This window comes from Pipistrellus kuhlii, unplaced genomic scaffold (assembly GCF_014108245.1).
Source record: "Pipistrellus kuhlii isolate mPipKuh1 unplaced genomic scaffold, mPipKuh1.p scaffold_m20_p_8, whole genome shotgun sequence".
NCBI classification, from domain to species: domain Eukaryota; kingdom Metazoa; phylum Chordata; class Mammalia; order Chiroptera; family Vespertilionidae; genus Pipistrellus; species Pipistrellus kuhlii.
In genome coordinates this window covers 48,718,435-48,731,238 of record NW_023425584.1, presented here as the reverse complement: position 1 = coordinate 48,731,238, position 12,804 = coordinate 48,718,435, and the positions used below count along the sequence as shown (strand labels likewise).

At 46.7% G+C, this 12,804-nt stretch overlaps 1 protein-coding gene and 1 long non-coding RNA gene across 8 annotated transcripts in view; one reads left to right on the top strand and one right to left on the bottom strand.

The window, feature by feature from the left end:
• LOC123651736 overlaps positions 1-8,620 on the bottom strand; it is a 39,382-nt gene extending 30,762 nt beyond the window's left edge. Inside the window, exon 1 of the long non-coding RNA XR_006740614.1 lies at positions 8,510-8,620. This is a non-coding gene — a long non-coding RNA (uncharacterized LOC123651736). The remainder of the gene's footprint in view (positions 1-8,509) is intronic.
• Positions 8,531-12,804, top strand: part of NR3C2 (nuclear receptor subfamily 3 group C member 2) — a 286,816-nt gene continuing 282,542 nt past the window's right edge. Inside the window, exon 1 of one of the 7 annotated variants that reach the window (XM_045576264.1) lies at positions 8,531-8,672. The gene's annotated coding sequence lies outside the window, so the exon portion shown is untranslated. Of the gene's footprint in view, positions 8,673-9,977; positions 10,117-10,715; positions 11,072-12,804 lie in introns of those variants that run through there. The other 6 variants (XM_045576263.1, XM_045576265.1, XM_045576262.1 and 3 more) reach the window with 6 other exon arrangements.

The window sequence follows — 12,804 nt, the reverse complement described above, 5'->3', positions numbered from 1 at the left end:
TAAGAGTATGTAAAAAATAGCACGGCTGATATTTATTATTTACTACTAGTGGCCCAGTGCATGGATTTGTGCACATTGAAAGGAAAATAATTAGAAGAAATATTGTAATATTGCTATTGCCCTTTCTTTGTAATGAAAGTGTCAGAGCTGCTGCTGGTCGCCATCTGCAGGGTGATCAGCAGGGCAATCAGGCCCCCACTCTCACCCACCTTGGCCTGGCACCACCTGCTCACCTGCTCCACCATCCCATCATGGTCCAGGGGGCCCCTGGGGCCAGCAGTGCCTCCACTGCCACCTGCTCCCAGCACTGCATTGCTGATGCCCGCCATGTTCCTCACCGTCCCTTGGTGGTCAGTGCACATCATAGCAAGCTGTCAAACTCCCAGTCAACTGCCCGCCCAAGGGGACAATTTGCATATTAGGCTTTTATTATATAGGATAAACCAGTCATCATGCGGGTTCTTAAACCCTCTGAGGTAAGTTGTTATATCTCATTTTGTAGAAGATGAGGCTCAGAGTTTATGTAATTTACCCATAGTCACACAGCTACTCCAAGGCAGAGCTGGGGTCCAAATCCAGGCTAAATCTGGCTCCCGACTCTGCTTTTAACCTTTATATTTTACTGCCACTCTAACTGACAAACTGCTGAATTTACTCTTTTGTGTGATACCTGGTTCATGACATAGAGGCAGCTATTCAAAAGAAAATGTAAAAAGCTAGGTGTCAAAGTTCCAATGTACTTTATCACCCATTAATTCATCAGGCTATATCGGGCCTTTCTTCCTGATCTCATTTTCTCTTTGTAAAACAATTATTTTTAAGGCCAAACAAAGATGATAGATACTTTACTACATTGCCCAGCTTCAGACCCCTGCCTTTGTTATTCCTGATCAGAGGAAAACTTATAAGTTCCTCCAGAGTAAGAAGTTCACAACTTGCTTTGTAATCTATCTCAACATTTTACAATCTGTAAGTCAGGTAGATAGATATATGGCATCTGGAATGTATGGAAAATCTGGAATTTTTCATCAAAATCCTAGGAAGGCCAATAAATTATAAATAGCATATGAACCCCAAATAGCAAAATGAATGCCTTCTGCAGACCCTCTACATTTATCTCATATAGAAGTTGACAGATCAACCTGAGCCTGTCTCTTTCTTCATTTAATTCATCCAACATACAGAATTTTTGCAAATTGGAGGAAAAGAAACTACTACTTTTATTGTAGGAATCCTTCTTTCTTGGCTCTTTGTGGTCTGAACATGTCTCAAGCAAATTTTGAATAGCCCCTGAAAGCAGAGATAATGCTGATAAAGTTTAATGATCTGTTTGGCAGCCTTGACCAATTACGCATGGGTATTAGCCAATCAGAAGGAACAGGACTGTCAGTTCTGCCCTTAAGGAGAGAGTGTGTTCTGCACATTCCCCCTGTGCTAATACACACCAATCGCCTCATACTAGCTCTCTCTCTCTCTGTATTAGGAATAGGTTAAGAGCTGAGCTTAATTGGTTTTCTATGGAATATTATTACTTGTATTTCAAAATCTGTTGATTTATCTCACATGAATAAAATTTTTGTTATATTTAACATTTTTGAGATTGTTTTATATCCAATACTAGAGGCCCAGTGCACGATTTCGTGCATGGGTGGGGTTCCTTGGCCTAGCTGGTGATCAGGGTTGATGGGGCCAGCTGGCCAGTGGTGAGGAACCATGTCCAAAAAGGGGGAGGGACTCCAGGAGGTTGACTGGCTGTAGAAGGTTGGCTGTGGGAGCCCAATGACCACCAGGGGGCAGCTCCTGCATTGAGCATCTGCCTCCTGGTGGTCAGTGCACATCATAGCTACTGCTGATTGACCAGTTGTAACAGTCGCTTATGCTTTTATATATATAGCTTTAAAAGATCATTAATTGTAAAAAAAAAAAAAAAAAAAAAAAAAAAAAAGGTATGTGCTTTTGTATGAACTTACAACAACTGAGTATAAGTTACATTTATGAATATATAAGGAAAATCACAAGGCTTGAGGTATTATTTGGTCCCTTATACAAGCAAGCAATCTCTACTGTCATCATCTAGCAGCAGGCTAACTCTACTCAGCCTCTATTTAGAGTACATGGTTCCACCACATTCATGGCTAAGGCCATTAAAAAGCATTTTTTTTTAAATAATGAACTAATTTAAATGGAATTATGTCTATTTGTTTTATAAAATATTAAAGTCTAGCTATAATTAGCATTAAGCACTTCAAAATAGATTGTGGTTTAAGTATTAATAACTGATGTGGATATACTTTACACATAGGAAGTGTTTTATACATGTTTCATTTTTACATATAGATGTTTAATGTCAAAAATTTATGCACTAAGAAAACCATACAATGCTCTGTGAAAAACTGCCAACACCAAAAGATTTGCATCTAACAGGGTTTGTACTGGGAACAAGGAAAGGAGATCTGACTTCATTTTTTTTTCTTCTAAATTCCATGACTGTTTAAAGAAGTCCTACCAAGCAATTGAAAATGCTTCATATTGAAAGAGCTAATAATTGGTGCCCCCATTAGGATTAGAAGAGACAAATGCAATATAATAAAAATATCATTTGATATAAGAATGCATTAATTCCCCACTGTGCCAGCTAGATGAAGTGGGAAATACTCAGCTGCCTTGGTTGGGACAAACTCAAAAATTGGATTAGGACCTTGAAATGAGCAGATGAGCTCCGGATAAGATGATTCAGTAGCTTCTTTTAATAATATACCATCACTCTACTTCCCTTGAAACCCAAATCATTCAATTTGGGGAGACTATAGGTGAGAGAGAAATTTGACACTTGCAGATATTTAGTTTTAGTTTGCTTTGTAATGCATTATCCATAGCAAATTTACCTCTATCTTTAGGAATAAAGATGACATCTGTCATGAAGCTTCTTACATTTTTCTGTCTGCTATTTCCAGTGTCATATATCTGACATGTGATAACCTCCCTTTATAAACGCTAATGTTAAGGAAAAGATTTTATTCATTTCAGATACCCACATGGCTATTCTTGACCTACTTGCAAATTATATGACAAGATACACTGCACATTCTCTTATTCTGACATTTCTATTTCTGACATTGAACACACCTTTTAAGAATAAAATCTTTATGATGTTACATAGGCATCAGAAAATTAAAATTTAAAAATTCATTTGGCCTCTTTTAATATAAATACCTTATTGTCTGCCCTTGATGTGTTAACATTTTATATCATAAGAAAATACCCCCCTTTTTATTCTTTCATAGCTCAACATTTAAATCCTGAAGCATTTTATTTCTTTGCAATCATCTCTGTTAGAATGAAAAAAATAGTGTTGATCAAAATGTTGTCTTGGTTGTTACTGACAGCTGTTAAAATGCTGCTAAAAATATAGTGCCAACTACTGAAAAGCTTCTGTAAAGTCCTAATGGGAAATTCTAAATGAGTTTTTCACCAAGTTCAACAGAGGCTCTTGTTTTTCACACCTGACCCACTGGATTGTTTCACTTTTCTGTGATTGTGATTGCACATAACATGAGAAAACAGTCTCGACCCATAATCCCAATGAGCACTCAAACCATGCAGTTATGTAGTTAAGATTAGCATAGTTACTTAAAAGTGCTGAATTTCCAGTACTAAACCAAGAAAAAGAACAAAGAAAAAATTAAAAAATATATTTATTTTTATTAAAAATAAATTGCTCTAACCCCGTCCCCCATCCCCGATTTTCAACCATTGTACATTATTTCTAAACTTAGAACATCAGTGTAGGCACAGTGAAATCTGATTTGCTTCTAATAATATGGCATGCTAATTGTGATGCATAGGCTGTTCGGTGCTCTGTCATCTCAAAATCTGGCCATAGAAATGTAGTAGGTTTGTGTATTTTCTATTTAAAATGACTATGGTGAAATTAAGGTAGACAGGTGAATAAATAGTTAGATAAACAAATACAGAAATTAATGAGTAACCAAATCTATTAAAAATATTCCAACTTGTTTAGAATATTGAGTTTGTTCTATTTTGGATAGTAATAAAAATCCTGATATGTTTTGTATTTATCTTCTGGTTCACAATTTCTTATTTGCTTGCAGTGTTTATAAACTGTAACGTGTGTTTTGCAATAAATAAAGAAGAAGTTCTATCTTATATTATTCCAGGATTCATCTTCTCTAACAACCCCCTCCTTTCTCTCTCTCTCTCTCTCTCTCTCTCTCTCTTTCTCAACTCTTCCCAACAGCTGGTAAGAGACACGGGTTGGGAGTGGGGGTAAGCTTTGCTTTTTAGAAAGAAAGGAGAGAGAGAGAGAGAGAGAGAGAGAGAGAGAGAGAGAGAGACCAGGAAACCAGCTTGGCTTGGCTTATTAATGAAGTTAACTATGACCAAATGCTTAGCTTTTAGCTTTTAAAAATTATTGAAGTAAATTATATGATACTTAATGATCTTTACTTTCTGGTCCATAGTAAAGATATAAAGGACAGGTGTTTAATACATTAAGAAATATATTCTTTTTTTTGGGGGGGGGGTTATGATTTCATGGCTCAAACAATTCATTGCCTATCCACCCACCCAAACCCCCCTCTCCCCCGTCCCCCCGTCAGCTGATGAAAGAAATGGGATTAGGATCAGAACCAAGGGTTGACTCTGCTAAAACTTAAAGAGGAAGGGAGGATTTTTCCCCCCAACACAAATTTAGATTATATTAGGCCTTGTATCTGAAGGTATATACCCTGTTTCCCCGAAAATAAGACAGTGTTTTATATTAATTTTTTCTCCCAAAGTTGCACTAGGTCTTATTTTCAGGGGATGTCTTATCTTTCCATGCACTAGGTCTATTTTCGGGGAAACACGGTAATAGAGGATGTGATGTCACATATCATTGCAAACGCTAAATCCTGCACTTTAATGTGGCAAACCTCAGGGAGTTTGATACTAATGGGTTGAGGAAAGGAGGTGTCCAGTGGTACCACAACTGGAACTAAGAGTGAACAATTGTCAAAAGGGACATATCTGATGCCACTTCAAGATTTAAGACTATTTGGCAGCTATAAGTAGTCTCCCACCATTTGCAGATAGAGTTAAAGCTTTTCCTTTAATTCTTATTTCTCTTTTTAAAAAATACACAAACTTTTCCTTTCTTTTGCAAAGAAAAAAATATACATATCTAAAAGGATGAAAAGAACTAACTTTGTTTAAGGACAGCCATAAGAACATATAATGGCCGAAACCGGTTTGGCTCAGTGGATAGAGCATAGGCCTGTGGACTGAAGGGCCCGGGTTCAATTCCAGTCAAGGGAACATCCCTGGTAGGGGGTGTGCAGGAGGCAGCTGGTCGATGTTTCTCTCTCATCAATGTTTCCAGCTCTCTATCCCTCTCCCTTCCTCTCTGTAAAAAGTCAATAAAACATATATATTTTTTTAATCTTAAAAGAAAAGAGAGCACGTAATGACATTTCTGGATGTATACTTTTTAAAGTTTATTGGATTCTTTATAAATTAGCACTGGAATGGAAAGTAATCCAAATAACCAGAAACCCCTCCATCCCTATCTTTGATTCTTAGCAAAATCAATGTTACCTTCTCCTCCAATGAGGGAACCACACATCTTATCCTAGAGCTGTTATCCCTTCAGGAGGGGCAGGGGCCACCTCTCCTTTTACAGCCAGCAAAAGAAAATGAAGAGAAAATGGAAATTTAATTGTTCAGACGTTTGGGCAAATATCTAGATACCCAGATATCCAAAAGCAAAGTTTTAAACATTATTTATTGCAAGATCCCTTGACATCTCTCCCAAAGGGTAGTAGAAGCTGATATGTATGGATGTATGGACCATCTCCTGAGGCTATTTTGGTGTGAAAAGATTTCAAAAGAATATCCATAGATCCTGAAGAATTCAATCTCAGTTATATAATAACAAACTTTTAAAGGCAGGGAAGATAAAACAAAAATTGAGAATGGACACAAAAATAAAAAAATAAAAAGTAAAAGCTTCCAAATTCTAAAATGTTCTAGTTATAACACAATAGTCTGATCCCCACCAAGCAGTCTGTAATGGAATTATTGACTAAGTACCAGTGGGGTACCTAGGTATAGAATGTGTATGGTAATCATTTTGTAAAGTGAGAAGAAAGATTAATTGACCAAGTTTGTAAACAGAAAACTTACAATATTTGTTTACCACAAATAAGGGTTTTCTCTATCATTTCATTATGAAAAAATTCAAACACATAAAAAAGTTGAAAAAATTTTACGGTGTATAGCTGTATACCCACCACTTAGAATCTACCATTAATATTGTATGCTTTATCAGATATCTATTATCCTTCTGTCTACTTTATCAACCCACCAATCTCAATCCATCTAAAATTTGATGCATTTCAAAAATCAGGTTTTTTTTTTGTAGTCAGTAAACTTTTAAATAGAGGTTCTTTAAACATTTCATTGAATATATTTTAATATGGTAATTTTAAAATACATTGTTATTATTTTTTTAATTCACCTAAATATTTTAAGGATTCCACATTCCCTACAAATAAGGAAACTGAGGCAAAAGGTCATTTTGCTAGAGGCCAAAATGCCACTCGAAGCCATCTAAGAATTAAGTACTACCAACACTGCCTGGGTGGGTGATGGGTGAAATGGGAAGGTTGATATTCCCACAGTGGGAATGTGGTCAAAGAAAGGTAGTGATTGTTTTAACAGGGCGGCTCGGATTTAACAGGACTTAATGTGGGAAGGGATTAGCAATTTTCACAGCTATTTAGAAAGAAAACGTGAAAGAACCCAGAATTAGGCAGGGCGGGGGCGGGGGGAGGGTTCCAGTAGAGCCTGTAGGGGGGTGGGGGGATATTAAACCTGAAAAGGGGTGTACATAGCCAGTTCTCTGGGTTCACCTGAGTCCTAAAGGACCACAAGCAGAGGAGACTGTAAGTGGTAATGACATTCACAATACATCCCCTCCAGTACCCCCACCCCAATCTCCCACCCGCGGTAAGGGTACCAGTGCGGTGGAACAGTCTGGGGCTGACGCCTGTCGCGCAGTAAAACATGCATCCCCAGCTCCGATAGCGGGGTGTAGGTCACCTGGGGTTTCAAAGAAGCTTCTGAGCAAGGAGGCAGCTGCGAAGGGCAGGGGGAGCAGGAGAATCCCTGGATCACTACATCCTCCACCCACTCCCCCACCCCCACCCCCCAACCGCGCGCTCCCGCACGCGCGTGCCACCCGCCGCCTCCCCGGCTGGGGCGCCCCCCTTTCACTTTCTCGTCTGCGTAGGTGCTGCCCCGGCGGGCGCGGGGGCGCGCGGCGCTCCGAGAGCCGCGGGGAAGGGGCCCCGGCGCGCGGCTCCTGCCTCCCGCAGCTCCCGGGACCCGCGGCCGCGCGCGTCTCAGCGGCTGGCAGAGCTGGGGGCCCGGGGCGGCCGCCGCTACCCCTCTCCCCCTCCCCCAAACGCCCCCGCCGCAGAAACGCAGCGGGTCCTCGGCGCCCCCCCATGGTGGGGATGGGACAGAGGCGCAGAGAGCCTGGAGGAGGAGGAGAGATGCTGCCTCCTCCCCGGGTGGGCAGCGAGGGAGCAGGAAAAGAAACTTTTCCCTCCCGCCCCCAAAGAGTCCGCACGGCCCCCCGCAGCTGGGAACTGCACCTGAGGCTGGGGCCTGAGGCCGGGCCGGACTTTGGGGGGGAGGGGAGCCTCAAGTGAGGTTTAGGGTGCTCCGTGCACTGGGGTTCCGTCTTTTTCTTGGCCTCCTCCCCACCTGCAGCTGGGGTGGGAGGGCGGCCCCTGGCACCCCTAGCCCGTCTCCCACCAGGCGGTGGCTGGGCGCTTTGCTACCTTCTCCGGATGGGGAGGGCTTGACCCTGGGAGGGGGCCTCGGAGCCCAGAGCTCCCCTCGCGGCCTCCCCATCTCACACACACACACACACACACACACACACACACTAACACACTCACACATACTCACACACACACACACACACTCACATACACACACACTTTCACACACACTCTCACACACACACACACTCACACACACACACTCACATACACACACACTTTCACACACACTCTCTCACACACACACACACTCACACACACACACACACACTCACACACTCACACACACACACACACACACACACTCACACACACTCCGACGTCCGAGCTGTCACTGGCCACCCTGGGCCTGGGGAGGGGGCGCGGAGAGCCGCGCTGCGGGGCAGTGGACTCGGGATCACCCCGCGGAATTCCCAGGCTCCCGGGGCCGCTGTCAACGCCCGGGAGACCAGACGCCCCAGAGAGAGAGAGAGAGAGAGAGAGAGAGAGAGAGAGAGAGAGAGAGAGAGAGAGAGAGAGAGAGAGAGAGAGGCCCGCCCGAGGCCAGCCGCCGCTGCTGGGGGCGCGCGGGCTCCCGCGTCCCCCTCGGAGCCATTTGGCACCGGCGCCTCGCCTGCTCCTGCGGGGTGACAACACCGCTGCTCTATCGCTCTACCCACCGTCCGAAGGGCGGCCGCCGGGATTACCATCCTCTCCATCGCTATTGCCGATCTGCCCATATTGGACTTGCTGGTGGCGGCGGCGGCGGCGGCGGCGGGAGTCTCGCTGCCACCCCCCCTCCCTCCACCCGCGTCCCAGCCTCCCTACCATGTCCTAGAAAAGGTGAGCGCAGCGAGTCACTGCACTGACAGCGGCGGGAGGGGACCCGGGCAGCTCAGGGGCGGCCCTGGTGAAGGCTGGGTCCACGCAGAGGTGGACTGCGGGCAGGAGACTGGGTGCCCGCCGGGCTGCCTCTGGGCAGGGTTGCTGGGCGCGGGCAAAGCGAGCGATCGCAGCGGCTGTCGTCTCTGGACCGTCCTAACCTAGATTTTGCAAGAAGCTGAGATCCAGGGCAAAATGGGCTCTCCCCGTAAAGGAGGGGGGGGAAAAAACTTAGTAAAACAGGCACGGCCATTCCTTTAATAATGAATAATTTGGCAGCGCAGGCTGAACGGCCGCTGCCGCTTTCCCGTGTGCCCGGGCGCCGGTTCCTCCGGGACTCCCCTCGCTCCCGCTGCCGCCCGCGCTCCGCCGGAGCGCGATCGGCACCCCGTGCTGCCGGGCTGGGAGGGCGCGGGTGACAGCGGGCCCCTCGGGAGTGTGGGGACACTCGGCCGGGACTCCCGGCAGCTGGGACGCCGGGGGTCGCTCTGCGCAGGGGGATGCCGGACATCTGAGTGGGCACCGGGACCAGCCCTCCCGCGCGGTCCCTGTCGCCTCCGCTAGCAGGGAGTTTTCCCTGCCTGGAATGGCTGGAAGTTAGAGTCTTCTTGCTTCCAGGGTCCGAAATCCCGAAGCTTCACTAACCGTCAGGCGGAGAGGGGCCTTTGGGCGCAGGGCGAGCGCCTTCCCCACGACTTAGGCGGGCGCGGGGCGAGGGTGAGGCGGGAGGCTGGGCAGCTGCTGGCGCCCGGCTGCGGGCTGCAGGCGGGCAGGTCGCCGAGGGCCCGGGTACCAGATTTAGGGGTGTGCGTCACTGGCGCTGATTGGGAGCCAGCGGGGAGCCTAAAACCGAGCCTCGTCCGCGGACTATCCAAGTCCTGCTTAGATATCGAAGTTAAGAAGCCCAGAGTTTGAGTGGGCGGGAGGAGAGTTGAGGTAGGGGCAGCGGGCGGTTGGAGGGAATATTGGAAACGTCTTCTTGCAGATGCTGTGTGTCCTTCGACAATAGTTGGGCTCCTTCCCCCTCTTCTGTATGTTTCCCCCCCAATTATCTGCACCACTCCCACCCATTCTAAAGAAGTGACTATCCTCCATCGAAGGCTTTCCTTCCTAATGGAACTAGTGGAAAAATCCAACACTGAGTAGTAAGTACAGTAACAGAATTATAAGGAGAGAGCGCAGCAGCTCATGACCCTGGTACTTTTTTTTTTTTTTTTTTTTTTTTTTTTTTTGGTTGGGGGTGGGGGGGTGAGGAAGTGGGTGGGAGGCTGTGTTTAAAAGGCTCGGCTACGCTGAAAGCACCCACTTTTCCTGCAAGGTTTAAAACAAGGAAATTCAAATCAAGTGGGAACGTGATCCTCCTCTTGCAGGCTGGCAGCAGCCGCTGCGGCTGCTCTGCTGAGAGGTAACTGGGGAGACCCAGGAGAGGGGCACGGAGAGGACCGCGGGGGTCGGTGCAGCCCCCGCGGGAGGGAGCCCTGCCCTGTGCGTGGCCACGGAGGGCAGCGCCCGGGCCGGGGCTGCCCGTCACCTGGCGCCGCAGGTGGAGAGCGCGAGGGGGTTGCACCTGGACTGGCTCTCGGAAAAGCCGACTTTTACGCGTCACCACACTTTGCACGTCTTTTCGGAGAGCTCAGGGTCGGCAGGAGAGCCAGATGGCAAGGGGAAGCTGAGCGCGGGGTGGGGGTGGGGGGGAAGTGTCAGCGTGCGGAGGAGGGGCCTCCTGCCCAGAGTCGTAGCCGCCGCTCCGCACCCCAAAAAGCCCGCCGCAGCTGCGGCTTTAAGGGAGCTGCCAGTCCAGGCTGTGTCGCAGCAACTTTGTATCAGTCATGTCGTCCTCCCGGTGACTGACAGCCGCGACTGCCCAATGAGAAGCCACCCTCGCCCAGGCAGCGTGGAGCTCTGCTTCCCCCTGGGCCAATCGCTCAGGAGGGGGGCGGGATATCAACCTGAACTTTATCTGGACATGTGACCCGCATTTAAAAGGAGCTGGAGCCGACCCACTCCCCCCCCCTCCGGGCTTCGACCCGCCCTCTCTCTCCTCTCTCCCTCCCCATTTTTGCCCGCCCCAAGCCCCGCTCCTACCCCGGGCCCCGCTGCCGGGTCCTCTCCGCCCCTCCGCGCCCGGGGTGTCATTGGACGGGGGAGACGCGAGCCAACTTCAGGCTGCGGGAGGAAGCCCGTGCAGCAGTCACCTGGGTGCAGGAGCCTCGCTGCCTCCCCGGGCGCTCCCGCTACAGGGGAGCGGCAGCCCGCTGGCCTGGATGTGGTTGGATTTGGGGGGGCTCCGCAGCTGGAGTGTCATAGCGTTGGCGAGAGCTGCAACAGGTAGACGCGGAGACGGACCCCGGCCGAGGCAGGTGTGTGTGGGGGTGCGCGGCGGGGCTGCCGCTCGCCGGCCCGGGCGTGCGGCCGCGGCGCGGGAGCGTGCACTTTGCCGGGAGAAGTGGCTGCGTAATTCGGAGGCACAAGCCGGTTTGGGGCTGTATGCTTGTTGTTTTGTTTTGGTTTTCCACTTTTTTTTTTTTTCCTCCCCCCCGCTTTGGCCGCCAGAGGACTATTTTGGGAAAGTTTGGCCACTTTGGAGAAATGCCCTCTAACGAGCGGCTTTCAGCCGCTTTTGGCAGTGGGAGGTCTATCATCACCCTTCTCTTTTTTCCCCAGGATGAATTTCGGGTCCTTCGCCTTGTACGCTTTTTATTTTAAAGGACCTTTTGAATAATAATGTCTCTCCTCTATCCATTGCAGAAACACCCAAATCATAGCTGGAGGGGTAGCTTATTAAGGGCAGCTGAAGGAGATAGCGATCCTGATAGATCTCCTGCGTGAGGGAGGCTCTGGAAATCCGTGAATTCCCCATTCCTTGGCATTCATGAAACTCTTGAGAGAGCTGATCTTTCCGTGGCATCAGTTGGCATTCTAAAGGCAGGGGGTAAGGGATGAAGCTGCTTTGGGTGGCACCCATACTCTCCTACTGAATTTAGGTGCATGGCTTTTCCTACTGAATTTTTAAAAATCAGGTTTAAACCATAATGGTTTATGGCACCCTCGCTTTTAACTGTTATTTCATAGGAGTTAGGAAAACTTTTACTTGATAGCAGGCAAATTTAGGAACATGCTGAGTCCCCAATGCACCATCTCCTCCATTTCTCCAGGTGCTGTTATTGATGATATGTACATAGTAATGATGACAGCCTTCTACATCTGCGAAGTTCTGCTGCGAAGTTTTAATTTTATGTGTAACTTCATGGCATGCTCTCATGGAAATGGTCGAGGAGAGAAGTTGTTTTTAAATCTAAAGGGGAGCTTTTTCCTTTAAGGGAGAAGAAGTAGTTTTGTTTGGGGATTTTGGAAAGATCAGGTGGCTCAGTGAATTAGGCGAGTGAATAGAAATCAGGTGTGCGCGGTTCTAACTGGTTCTCCTGCTCTCTTAGGTGACCTTGGGCAGGTTTCTATCATTTACCTCATCTGTAAAGGAGGGGGACATAATCATGGTTCTGTAGTGGGGATGACAGAGAAATAGTTACATACAACAAACTTGACAACTATGCAACCAGTGAAAATTGTGAAATTCTTGAGTCTGGTCTTTTAGATGCCATGTTATAGTGAAATAACTATAGAACATGATGCATTTAAAATGGAACTATTGGGGAATATTAAAAGTGAAAATGTTTTCAGATAAAATAAACATTTGCAGGAGTCTTTGTTAATATTTCTGAAAAAACAACAACAACAACTACTTCCTTATGGAAAGGGACAATTTAATACAGGGTATAAGACGTAAAATTTTACAGTCAGATTTTTCCTTTGCAAAAATGGTATTTAAGAGCATACATATGGCTTAAGGTAGAACTTCTAGCAGAGCTTGCCCTTACTTTTCTTATGTGAAATTTCCATTATGTTTTGTGGAGAAGCCATTTGCATGAAAATTAAAGGGTTCTAATTTTTTTTTTAACTTTGTCCAGAGAAGGTCTCTGTTGTAATCCTCATTGTAAAGGAGACAAATTTCATTTTATATAAGCTAGGTTTCTATACCAGTATACTATAGGATAGTAATAAAAAACTGACCCTTTACCCTGTGGCTAGTAAGTTC